This window comes from Petaurus breviceps, unplaced genomic scaffold (assembly GCF_028583685.1).
Source record: "Petaurus breviceps papuanus isolate PSGF00001 unplaced genomic scaffold, PetGlider_PUasm1.0 187, whole genome shotgun sequence".
Classification (NCBI taxonomy): domain Eukaryota; kingdom Metazoa; phylum Chordata; class Mammalia; order Diprotodontia; family Petauridae; genus Petaurus; species Petaurus breviceps.
The window spans coordinates 15,095,205-15,106,795 of NW_027185799.1; the positions used below are offsets into that span (position 1 = coordinate 15,095,205).

At 40.8% G+C, this 11,591-nt stretch overlaps 1 protein-coding gene and 1 long non-coding RNA gene across 4 annotated transcripts in view; one reads left to right on the forward strand and one right to left on the reverse strand.

Annotated features, from left to right (window-relative positions):
• The window catches only part of FREM1 (FRAS1 related extracellular matrix 1), a 271,046-nt gene that overhangs the window by 86,736 nt on the left and 172,719 nt on the right, over positions 1 to 11,591 (forward strand). The window lies entirely within an intron of this gene.
• The window catches only part of LOC138163202 (uncharacterized), a 75,442-nt gene that overhangs the window by 38,019 nt on the left and 25,832 nt on the right, over positions 1 to 11,591 (reverse strand). The window contains exon 1 of one of the 3 annotated variants that reach the window (XR_011168842.1): positions 8,636 to 8,710. The exons of the other annotated variants lie outside the window; for them this stretch is intronic. This is a non-coding gene — a long non-coding RNA (uncharacterized lncRNA). Of the gene's footprint in view, positions 1 to 8,635; positions 8,711 to 11,591 lie in introns of those variants that run through there. 3 annotated transcript variants of the gene reach the window in all.

Below are 11,591 nucleotides of genomic sequence, written 5' to 3' on the forward strand. Positions count from 1 at the left end.
TGATGATGTATTTGGATGAGGTTGATGCCCATCACTTTAAATAGTTCTTCTGGGACTTGCTTAGGATGTAACTAAAACGGTCATAGCCATCCTAAATACATTAATAGGTATATTGTAGGCAAGGCCACTCACTCCCCAAAAGCAAAACACATGTTACATTTTGAGATTTGTACAGTTAGATCGGTTATCCTTTTTATTGTTGTTGCTGTTGTAATTTGAAGAGTACAGGATTTGGCCTAAAATGCCTTATAGTTTTTATACTGGGCTGAATGCTTTATTCTTATGAAACCAAATGTTGTGGGTTTCAGTGTTAAATTGCAAAAGCAGCATTAACTTGCTAATTAGTTCTATGGATTAATCAAATTGTAATAAGCCCAAGAGAGCTAAGGTGGGATATTTTCTCCAGCGTCTCATGCAATTGGTCACTAGGCTAAGATACCTTGACTCCTGAGGTTGTGTTTACATGGACAGATTGAATTGTTCCCAAGGCATCAATTACTTTTAATACCAAAAGCATTAAAAATGTTTTTAATAAGGTGCATTTTCCCCTTCCCTATAAAAAGTGGGGATAAAAATGACTTCTAACTCTTTTCATGCTGAAGGAAAGCATCTGGAAAGCCTACTGGCTGTTTACACCAATCCCAGCACACTCAAGCCATTGTCCAGCTAATTATCATGGAGAACTACATTCCATGTTTGATTTTTAGTCATGGAATCTGCAGGGAATGGAATGAGTCAGCTGATTTCCATTTCCTGCCTTGACTTTTCAGGCAAATGCAGAAATGATAATGTGATAGGACATTTCATCCTGACATTTCATTATCTGTATTTAAGTGAAATCCTTCACATATGGACATCTTGAATTATCAAGCATGAGATGCTAGCTTGGGTTCAGAGCATACTGCAGGAAATTAATACATGTGGATTCTTTCAGAGTATCTCTAGGCCATAGATTTTAGACACAGTACAATATGGAGAGAAGTGGGTATTTATTATTATTATTGCTATTGTTATTTTGTTATTGACTTCTACAAATTTGTTGCCTTCTTTTAAAATGTTGCCCTGAATTTCTGAATTTAGGGGAAAATCTCATTAAGTGTTTGTTGTTACATTAATTTCTATAGCTGTCATACCTCTCAACTCGGGAATCACTGGGAATTGACTTAATTCCTATAATATTAGCTGCCATGTATAACTCCTTTATGTTTTTCAAAAGGCTTTACATATATTGTCTGCTTTAAGCCTCTCTATAAGGCATTATTAAGTCCCATTTTACAGACAAAGAAACAATCTTAGAGTCACAAAACTTATTTAATGTACTTAGTAGGTGTGGGATTTGAACACCAGGTTCATCAAGTTTTTCTACTACACTGAAGTGTTGACTATTTGGATTGTAGCTACCCTCTGGACTACCCCTCCTCCTTTGAACTCAGAGATTTACAGGAGGTACATAGGATCCTCTGTGGGTCTGCACACCTAAAACTATAGCTCACAGCCCCTGCCCCCAATGGTTTACCCTTTAATAGTCAAGCAATAGATAGAATTGGATTAGAGCAAGAGAATTGAATAAGATCGCATGGTAAGAATAACAGCTACAAAACGTTTCCATAAACCTGAGACATATAAATATTTATAGCATCCTTGGGGAAAATGGTCAAATTTAGAGTAGGCCAGTAGTGAGGCAAACATATAACAAGACAACTTGTGTCTCTCGAACTACAAGGCCCAGTCTCTTCTCATGGTGTGTTCACACTGCTCCTCCCTTGTTGAAGCATTGTTTTTTCTGGGCAGGCTGATTATTTGAGTTCCCTGTGCAGAGCTGGACAGGTCACTTGGCTGGGCTTCCTGGGTCTATTTCTCTTTACAGTTTATCTCCTGATTGCTAGAACTAGGCTGCATTTTTTGTATATTAAAAAAAAAATCAGGACCCAAAGTGTAACAAAGAAGCATTTGTTTTGCAAATCCTCTTTAAAAATACACTTGTCTTGGATGGTTCTGACCTCATACAGACATCTTCCCAATTAGGAGCAGCTTGTATTTCAAGAGTTCACTTGTCAATTAGCTGTTTGGAATTCAGAATGAATTTTCTTTCAGTAATAAATGGAGGTTGGGTTCCCAGGCTAGCCCACAAAAGTCTGTTTAACTGTTGATATAACTGAAACATGAAATTAAGAGTACTTTTCCAACTATACTAAATGGGCATTTTAACATTGTTTTTGTTGGAAAATGAATCACACATTTTTACTCAGGATACCTAAAACACAGCTTTTCCCTTTTCAGTGTTTTTTCCCCCAAAATAACCTGCTACATTCAAGAACAGTAGTTCCTTCAAAAGAGGCAGATAGTTAACGTTGAATTATAATAATTTATATATGTACATCCAGAGCCTAGCAAGATTCTCTGCATGAAGAGAGTAGCTAATAAATCATTGTTGATTGAATGATCTTCATCTGCTTATAAGGGATCATAGGATTTAGAACTGGATGAGGCCTTAGAAAATGGCCTTTTAATCTTTTGTGTGTGTGTCATGGACCCCTCTGGAAGTCTGTTGAAGCTCATGGAGTCTTTCTCAGAATAATATTTTAATACATTGGATTACAAATGAAACCAATTATATTAAAATAGGCAAATATAAAAATGATCAAATTAGCTAGATTATCAAAATATTAATAAAAAACCCAAGTTGACATACCAGGTTGAGCCCCTGATTCAGAGATAATCTAATTCAACCTCTTCATTTTGAAGATGAGGGAATTCAGGACCCAGAAGGTTTAAGTGACCAGGCCAAGGTCACACAGTTAATAAATAGGAGAGTCAGAATTTGAGCAAAAGTCCTCCAAGCAAATTCTGTGCTGTTTCCATTTTGCCACATTTCTGTTTTGTGATATGAGTAGTAATGAGCCTTAAGGTTTGAATGCCATGTTTATTTTTAGAGATTCTAGAGCTACTTATGAATTTTATTTTTTAAATAAATTTTTATTTTTATATTTTGCATAGCATTTAAATTTCTTAATGTATTTCTCCTTTACCCCTCTCATAGAAGAATTCATTGTAACAAAGAATAAAAGAGGGGGGAAAATTTGATCAAAATTAACCATCAAAATGCATAAAAAAAAGATGGCTTTATGTGTAGTATTGCACACCCATTGTCCCCCATCTCTGAAAAGACATGTGAGGAAATGCCTTCTCCTATATGTCACTTAAGACCAAGCTTGTAATTATAATTTCTAAGCTCTGCTTCAATTATTTCATTGTTCTTTCCATTTACATTGCCCTAGCCATTGTGACATATAAAAAGTTTGAGAGATATAGTTTCTGGGTAATTAATCATTTTATTAATTATGCAATAACTAATAAAAGGCATCAGTGGCACTCTCGAATGTCAATGACCCTCATGAAACTTATTCAGTGCTTGGAAGAATGTGTGTTCCTGAGAGTGGCAATCAACTCTTATTGGTTAACAATTAATGAGAATGAATATTATAATGAGAGGTGGGCTTATTCTAATGAGGGCTGGGGGGATGTGACTCTGATCACTGTCTTGGACAAAGAGATTTATCTTTCATCCAGACTACTCTGGTCTAGGGCAATCTAAACAAGGGGGGGGGGTAGTACCTCTGCTCAAAACTGGTGAAGTGGAACCAATGGGCTGGAATTCACCTTAGATTAAATTCTTTGTAAGATTCTCTAATTGGGGGAGGGGGAGAAGGGGGCAACAATGCAAGATTTCATCTCATCATCCATTTGACCTAATATCCAAATGAGGAAGGGGAAAAATCCTGGATCTTTCCAATATTGGGTCTGTCATCATTATATATACTTGGTTTTTGCTTACTTTGTATCAATTCCTATGTCTTTTCCTATTTCTCTGTATTCATTGTTTCTTATAGCACAGTAATATTCCCTTACATTCTTCTATCACAATTTGATAGGCATCCACTTTGTATCCAGTTATTTGCTATTTACAAAAAAGTGATCTATAAATATTTTGATGTATATGGGGGCCTTTCTTTTTTGTCACTGACCCTCATATATTCCTAGCAATAGAATCTTTTGGTCAAAGGCTATGAATATTTTAAGTTGTTCTCTTAGCATGATCACAAATTTCTTTCCAGAATAGTAGGACCAATTCACAGATCCACCAATAGTACATTTGTGTACATATTTTTTCCCATAATTGCTTCAGTCACCACTCCCTTTGCCAATTTTCTGTGCCATATATATAATTTAAAATAGAGATGTACTTTAGAGGTCACGTATAGCATACTCCCCCCATTTAACATGAGGAAATTGAGACCCAAAGTCATAACATCTAAGAATCAAAAATCTAGGGCCAGAAGGTACCCAGAAGGCCACCAAATCCAACTCCTTCATTTTACAGATTAGGAAGCTGAAAACCAGTTATATTAAATGATTTGCCCAGGGTCACATAGGTGCAAATTTATTAGAAGAAATATCTGAATCCAGGTCTTCTGACTCCAAATTCAGTGTTCTTTCTACTATACTACATTGCTGCCCTATACCTGCTTATAAATATATTCAAATATTCAACAAGGATTTATTAAACACTTAGTATGTGCCAGGCACTGTGCTAGGTAGTGAGGAAAGGTAAAAACAGTCCCCACCTCTGAAGAGCTTGCCTTCTAATGGAGAAGACAATAGGTGTGTACATACAAAGATGAGAATCTATGAAGGGAGAAATGGCAAGACTGGCAATGGACTGAACGTATGGGGTGAGGGACAGTGAGGAGTCCAGGATGACAATGAAATGGAAGCCCTGGGGGACTCATGATTGTGGTGCCCTCAGCAAAAATAGGGGGATTTGGAAAAGGGGAGAGTTCGGGGGAGGAAAAATGAGTTCTGCTTTGGAAATGCTGATTCTGAGATGCCTCCAAGACATCCCAATTTGGAATTCCCAATAGGCAGGTGCTGATGTGAGACTGGAGCTCAGGAGAGACTGGGGCTGGATATCTTGAGCTGGAAATTGAACCTGTGGAAACTGTTGAGATCTCCAAAGGAGATAGCATTGAGATTAAAGAGGAGAGAGTCCAGGTTAGAATTTTGGAGGGATACCCACATTACGTAGATGTGATATAAATGAAGATACAGGAAAGGAGAGTGAGCAATTTTCATACAGGAAGAAGAGAACCAAGAACAAATACTGTCACAAAAACCCAGAAAAGAGAGAATATTCAGAAGAGGGTGAGTAACGGTATTAAATGCTGCAAAGTTCAGGAAGTATGAATTGGGAAAAGCTCTTCAGATTTGCCAGTTAAGTGATTACTGGTAACTTTGAATGGAGCAGTTTTAGCTGAATGATTGGGTCAGATGCCAGACTGCAGAGGGCTGAAAAGTACTGAAAGAAGAGGAAATGGAGACACCTAATATTAATGGCTTTTAATTTAACTTTAGATGAGGAGAAAATAGGTATAGATTGGAGGGACCGCGGTGAGGGTTTTTTAAAAGATGGAGGGGGCGTGGCAATGTTTGTAGGCCAAGGAGGTAGTGGCTCTCTAGGTCCTCAAGTGTGGCCCTTTGACTGAATCCTAACTTCACAGAACAAATCCCCTTAATAAAAGGATTCATTCTGTAAAACTTGGACTCAGTCAAAAGGCTGTACCCAGTGACCCAGAAGGTCACACGTGGCTTTGGAGCTGCAGGTTCCTCACCCTTGAGATAGGGAGAGATAGAATATTAGGGAAAGGGCAGGGATCATAGTGAGGGTGACATGCTAGAGAAGACAATAGGAGATTGGATCAAGATTGGGCAGAGCTAAGATGGTGGAGTGAAGGCCGGGACTGGCCTGAGCTCTCCCCAAAACTCCTTCAAATACCTTTAAAAAGTGACTGAACAAATTCTAGAGCAGCAGTACCCACAAAGAGACAGAATGAGGCAGATTTCCAGCCCAAGACAACGTGGAAGGTCGACAGGAAAGGTCTTTTGCACCAGTCTGGGAGAAGAGCACAGTCCAGTGTGGGCCAAGCCAGCACAGAACCAACCTCCTCCCGCCCCCTGCAAAGTTGGAGCAGGCCTTGGGGCCTCGGGGAACTGAATCACTGGCATCAGTGGCAGTTTCCAAGCTTCTCAGCCCACAGACACCAAAGACAACTTAGAGGGTCAGCAGGAGGGGTCTGTTGGACCTGGGTGAGAAAGAAGCACAGTACAACCCACAACTGGCCCCAGCAAACCAGGAGCAGGCCTTGGAAGTGACTGAACTGGCAGCTGTGGCAGAACAATGGCAGTGGCAGTGGATGCTCCTGGAGCTCGCAGCCCATGGAGAGAATGTTTGACAGTTACCTATTTTTACTTCTGGGAGTCAAGATGGCGGAGTAAGCCCTTATCAACCTCAAAAAACTCAGCACAAATCACCCCTGGAAGAATCCTGGAACAGTGGAGTCAGTAGAAAGACAAGGTGCAGCAGTCTTTGAGCTCAGAAGGCTAGGGGTATTGACCAGAAAGGTGTGTCTTCCTGTGGCTGAAGGGGACCAGTATAGGATGGGAGGCTTCTCAACGAGCCAGAGTCAAGTCCCATGTTAGCTGACCAGCAGGAGATCCTGAGCCCCAGGGTGGTGGAACAGTCAAGCACTAACACCAGGCAGGATCCCTCCCCCCCTCCCCATGTGCCTTGGCACAGCCAGTGGAACCAGTAGATGCCAGCCAGCATGGAGAACCACCACATATGCCAGCAGACAGGTATCTACCAGCAACTGAACCTACCTGTGCTCTAGTGCAGTCCCTGGTGAGGAGGCAACCTCCAGCAGCCAGACCAACCCCACCATCCACCACCCTGAAAGCTTCAGTGGAAATGCAGAAAAACCCCACGTGGCCTCAGCACACATCAGCCACCACGACCAGCTCCAGTTCAGCACTAGGTAAGCTACCAGACCCCTACAGCCTCCAAGCACCTGAGGCCCCAGCACACAGAGCCAGTAACCAGGCCCCTAACCCCCAGCACAAGAAGCATGGGACAGCGCCCCCTGTGCCCTAGAAGCAGAGATCTATTTTAAAAGTTAGAAAAAAACAAACACAATGAGCAAAAAGCAACAAAGAAAAGCAGTGACCATAGAGAATTATTATGGTGACAGGGAAGATCAAGACACAAATTCAGGAGAGTCCAACATTGTCAATATACCTGCATCTGAAACCTCAAAGGGAAATATGAACTGGTGTCAAGCCCAAAAACTTCCTTGGAAGACCTCAAGAAGGATTTAAAGAGTCAAATAAGAGAGGCAGAAAAAAAATTGAAAAATTCCTTTAAAATACAATTGACAAAATGGAAAAAAAAGTACACTGAAGAAAACAATTCCTTAAAAAGTAGGGTTGGTCAAATGGAAAAGGAGGTACAGAAGGAGACTGGAGCAAGAGTTCATATAGCCTTGGCAAGAAGGGGTCATGTTTTCATCAGAGACAGGAGTGAAGGATGCAAGAAAAGAATGGTCAGGAAAGAGGCTGCCTCAGTGTTTTCAGTGTAGTATTTTATAAGGTCCTTAGCTGAAGGGACAGGAGATGGGGAGAAATGTCATGGGAGGCTTGAAACAAGAGAAAAGATTTGGAATGGCTGCTGTGATGAATGATGCAGAGAACTAATTAGGGAGGAGTAGGAGCATAACCTTAGGGCTGTGAGGGCCCAGTTGAGGTTAGGTCAATTTGTAGTGGGTCCAGTCAGCACTGTTCATGACTCTTTCCAACTTTATTTATCAGCATATAAGAGTACAAGAGGCAGATGGATAGAATAACCCAGGCTTGAGGTTTGGCAAGGCATGGTTGGTGATTGGACAAGGGAGCCAGGAATTTGAGGGCAGAGGATGATGTAGAATTAAACTGGTTCACCAAGGGTTTTGGATTAGTAAGGAGTATGGTATAGCCAGTAAGAGGCTGATAACCTGAGAAAATCCTGAGAAGGGGAAAAGAGAGTTGGTCCTAGTGAAGACGAAGAACAGGGTCATGGATCCTTAGGAATAGGGACAGATGGAATGAAATTAAACTATGATTGGATAAAAAAATTAATTAATGAACATGCAAATATCACTTAGGAGTGATGGCAAGATCAAGGGTATGGCCATCCCTTAAACAAGCACTTATTAAGCACCTACTCTCTGCAGGTATTGTACGAGGTTCTGGGGATGCAAAAATAAAAATAGAAAGTCCCTATCCTCCTGGAGTTAGATTCTGCTGGGATCTATAGCTGTCATCTCCTTCTAACTCAGTATCTACATAAAAGAAATCAGGTTTATTGATCAAAGGAGGCCTGGAAACATGGAACACAACTTGACTGTTTGTGAGAGGGTTTGCTTATATTGTCATTGAGCCAAGATGTCTGTCTCTGAGCAGCGCCATGATTCTGTTAGATAATTTATCTGAAAGTGTTTTGAATGCTGGAAAAGACCATTTAAATCTAAGAGATTGTTGTTATCTCACAATGAATACCTGGATTATATTCTGTTTTATGACACTCCTCTGCACATTGGCTAGATGCAGGCTAATTGCAGCTGTGCTCATCAATAATTGGTTCTGATTATATAAAAACACCAACACAGTGCTTTCCACAGGAAAAAAAGCTCTATATTAATATTGGCTGAATTGAATTGCAGCCTGAAGAGTTACAGCAAACACAATTCTTTTCATAAGCACTTACTTTGTGTGGCCTGAGCAAAGCACTTTTAATTCATAAGATTCATTCTCTTCTTTCTTTCTTCATTTTGCAGAGTTGAAAACTGAGGCAGTAAGAAATAGAAGGGGTTCAATTAAAGTGATGCAAGGGGACAAGCCATTTCTAACATCGATTTAAATTTCAGTTGCCTTTGCTTCCCTACATTAGCAACTTAAAACATTTATGTTTTTTCACTTAACGTCTATGTGGAAATATTTCTACCAATGAGATGGTACTTACAAGGTTTCTTTCCCTATTAAGAAAGAAGCAGGGGAACCCCATTATGACTAAAGACACTGCAGACAATGTAGCAGTATTTCAATATTTTGATGGGTTTGTGATCTCTTTGGTATGGGAACTCCCTCCATAAGCACACATTACAACCCATCAAAACTCACTTGGTAGAGTATTAAGCTGAAGGTCTTGATCCTCAGAGTCTCAGCAGTTTTTCAGCTGCTTTCCTTCCTATTCCCAGTTTATTTAAAGGTTAACCAGATATTTATCTTGCATTACTCTCCTCTCCACGTTATTTTCTAATCAGCCAAAGACTATTTCAGGTTTGAATTCTCTATGAATTTTGCAATTATGAGCTATATGACCTTAGAGAATCACTTAATCTCCCTGAGCCTCAGTGTCCTGAAGTAAGGGGTTTGGATCCGATTTCTTCAAGCTCTAGATCTTGTGACCCCAGTCTCTGACTCTGCCATCAATTAATTAAGAAACCACTTATTAAGCACCTGCTATGTGTCAAGCACTATACTAGGTGCTGAGAATAGAAAGACAAAAATGATTCCATCCTTGCAAGCAAGGAGTTCGCATTGTCTTAGGGAAGTCAACATTTATGTGCATACCGAATAAATACCAACTGAATTCGAGGCAGTTGGTGAGGAGAGGCACTAGCATTTGGAAGGATCAGGAGAGTCTTCATAGAGAGGAGTCTTGAAGGAAATAAGGAATGGTGTGAGCTAGAGGTAAAGGGGCAGTGCTTTTGAGACATGGTGGATAATCAGTTTGATGACATTTAGGCGAAGTATCGAATGTTGAATGTGAGGAACAGCAACCCCCCCGCCCCAAGTCCCCCAAACCAAAACAACAAACCAGGTGCTTAGAACTCTGCCTGGCACATAGTAGGTGCTTAATAAATGTTTATTGCTTAGTTGATTGAGTTTTCTGGAGCTTACAGTGTAGGGAAGGGAGTAGTTTATAAAGAGACTGGAAAGATAGATTGGGACTAGTTTGTGAAGGACTTTAACAGTCAATCAGAGGAACTGATATTTTATCTTAAGGAGCCATTGGAGTTTGAAGAAGGAAGTGACGTAGTTGGATATGTGCTTTAGAAGAATCACTTCAAACTGGATTGGGCGAGGACTGAAACCAAAGAAATGAATTAAGAGGCCATTCCAACCAATCCAGGCAAGAGGTGATGAGCCTGAACTAAGGTATGACTGCATGTGAACAGAGAGAAGGAGTTGAAGGTGAGAAATATTGTGGAGGTAGAAATGGCAATGTCTGGCAACTGATTAGATATGTGGGATTAGGGAGAGTGGAGGAGGTGAGATGGTGCCCTTAACAGAAATAGGGGAAGTTTGGAGGAAAGGTAGGTTTTTTGGGGAAAAGATAATGAGTTGTCTCTTGGATTGTTAAAGAAGAAAGGAAACGAGCATTTATTAAGTACTATGTGAAGAAACATAGCCCCTGACCTCAAGGAGCTTACAATTTAATGCTGTTAAATTTAAATTTAAATTTAAATTTAACAGCAGACAAAAGAGAGTTGAAAAGAGGGGGGTGAAGTTTGAGATGAAGGTACCTGGTTCTGGGCCATGGGTTTGAAGTCAGGAAGCCCGGAACAGGCCAACCTGGGCCTCTCTGAAAAACAAAAGTTCTGGGAAGAACTTACTAAAGAGACAGGGGGACAGGCTTTACAAGACATGTTCTATTTTGAGAAGGTAACGGGTGGTTGGATGTTCCAGGACTAAGAGGTCCCGGGTGCTCAGGAAAGTTCCAGGATGAGACCACAAAGTTTGGAAGTCCAGGAGGGAATGGGATCATGGGTACATGTAGGGAGGTTTGCTTTGACAAAGAGAAAAGTAAACTCATCAAAGACAATGGAAGAGGAGGAGAGAGCAGAAGATAATGTCAAAGGGGTTTTGGGGTGAAAAGAAGTGGAAGCTTGTTTGGCAATGGCAAGGGGCTTATAGCCTCTTAGTATAATATGGGGCAAGTACTAGAGGATGAGAGGAGGGAGAGGAATGGGAGTTTTGAGGAAAGAAGGTATGTAATAGCTTCTGTGGGGAATGGGATAGAAAATTCAAGAAGAATGAAAAGATTATCTTGCTATAGTGAAGGCCCAGTGGCAGTTAGATAACATAACTTTGTAGTGAACTTAGTCACTCTGGTTGCTTGACTTCTTCTGGTTCCATTCAGCAGCATGTGAGTAGAAGTAGATTACGCCAATGGTGGGTTTGGGGTTTGGCACATCAAAAGAGCCCATAGGACAAGGAGGCAAGATACTGAAAGCAGAGGATATAGGGTCAAGACTGGGAGTGGATGTCTAGGGAGGAAAGGGAGCAGAGTGACAGCAGAGAAGAAAGAGACTGGAAGTGGCAGTGGCGAGCAAAAATAATATTTCCTCCTTTTCTTCTGCCCTCTTTACCTCCTCTTCCTCCTCATCTCCTTTCCTCCTCCTTTTCCTTCTTTTACTTTTCCTCCTTCCCCTCTTTTTCCTTCCCTTCTTTTTTCTCTTCTCCCTCTTCTTCTTTTCCCTTTTCTTCCTCCTCCTTGTCTCCCTCCTCTACCAAGTCTCTGTGAGTGCCATAAAATGGTAGGAGCACATGCCGTAAGATAGAAGGAGCTTAAGTGGAAGATACCTAAAATTAAGGGAATGAGAACTCCGGAGAGCAAAGCGGAAGGGAAGGGAAGACTGGGAGAGGGACGTTGGAAG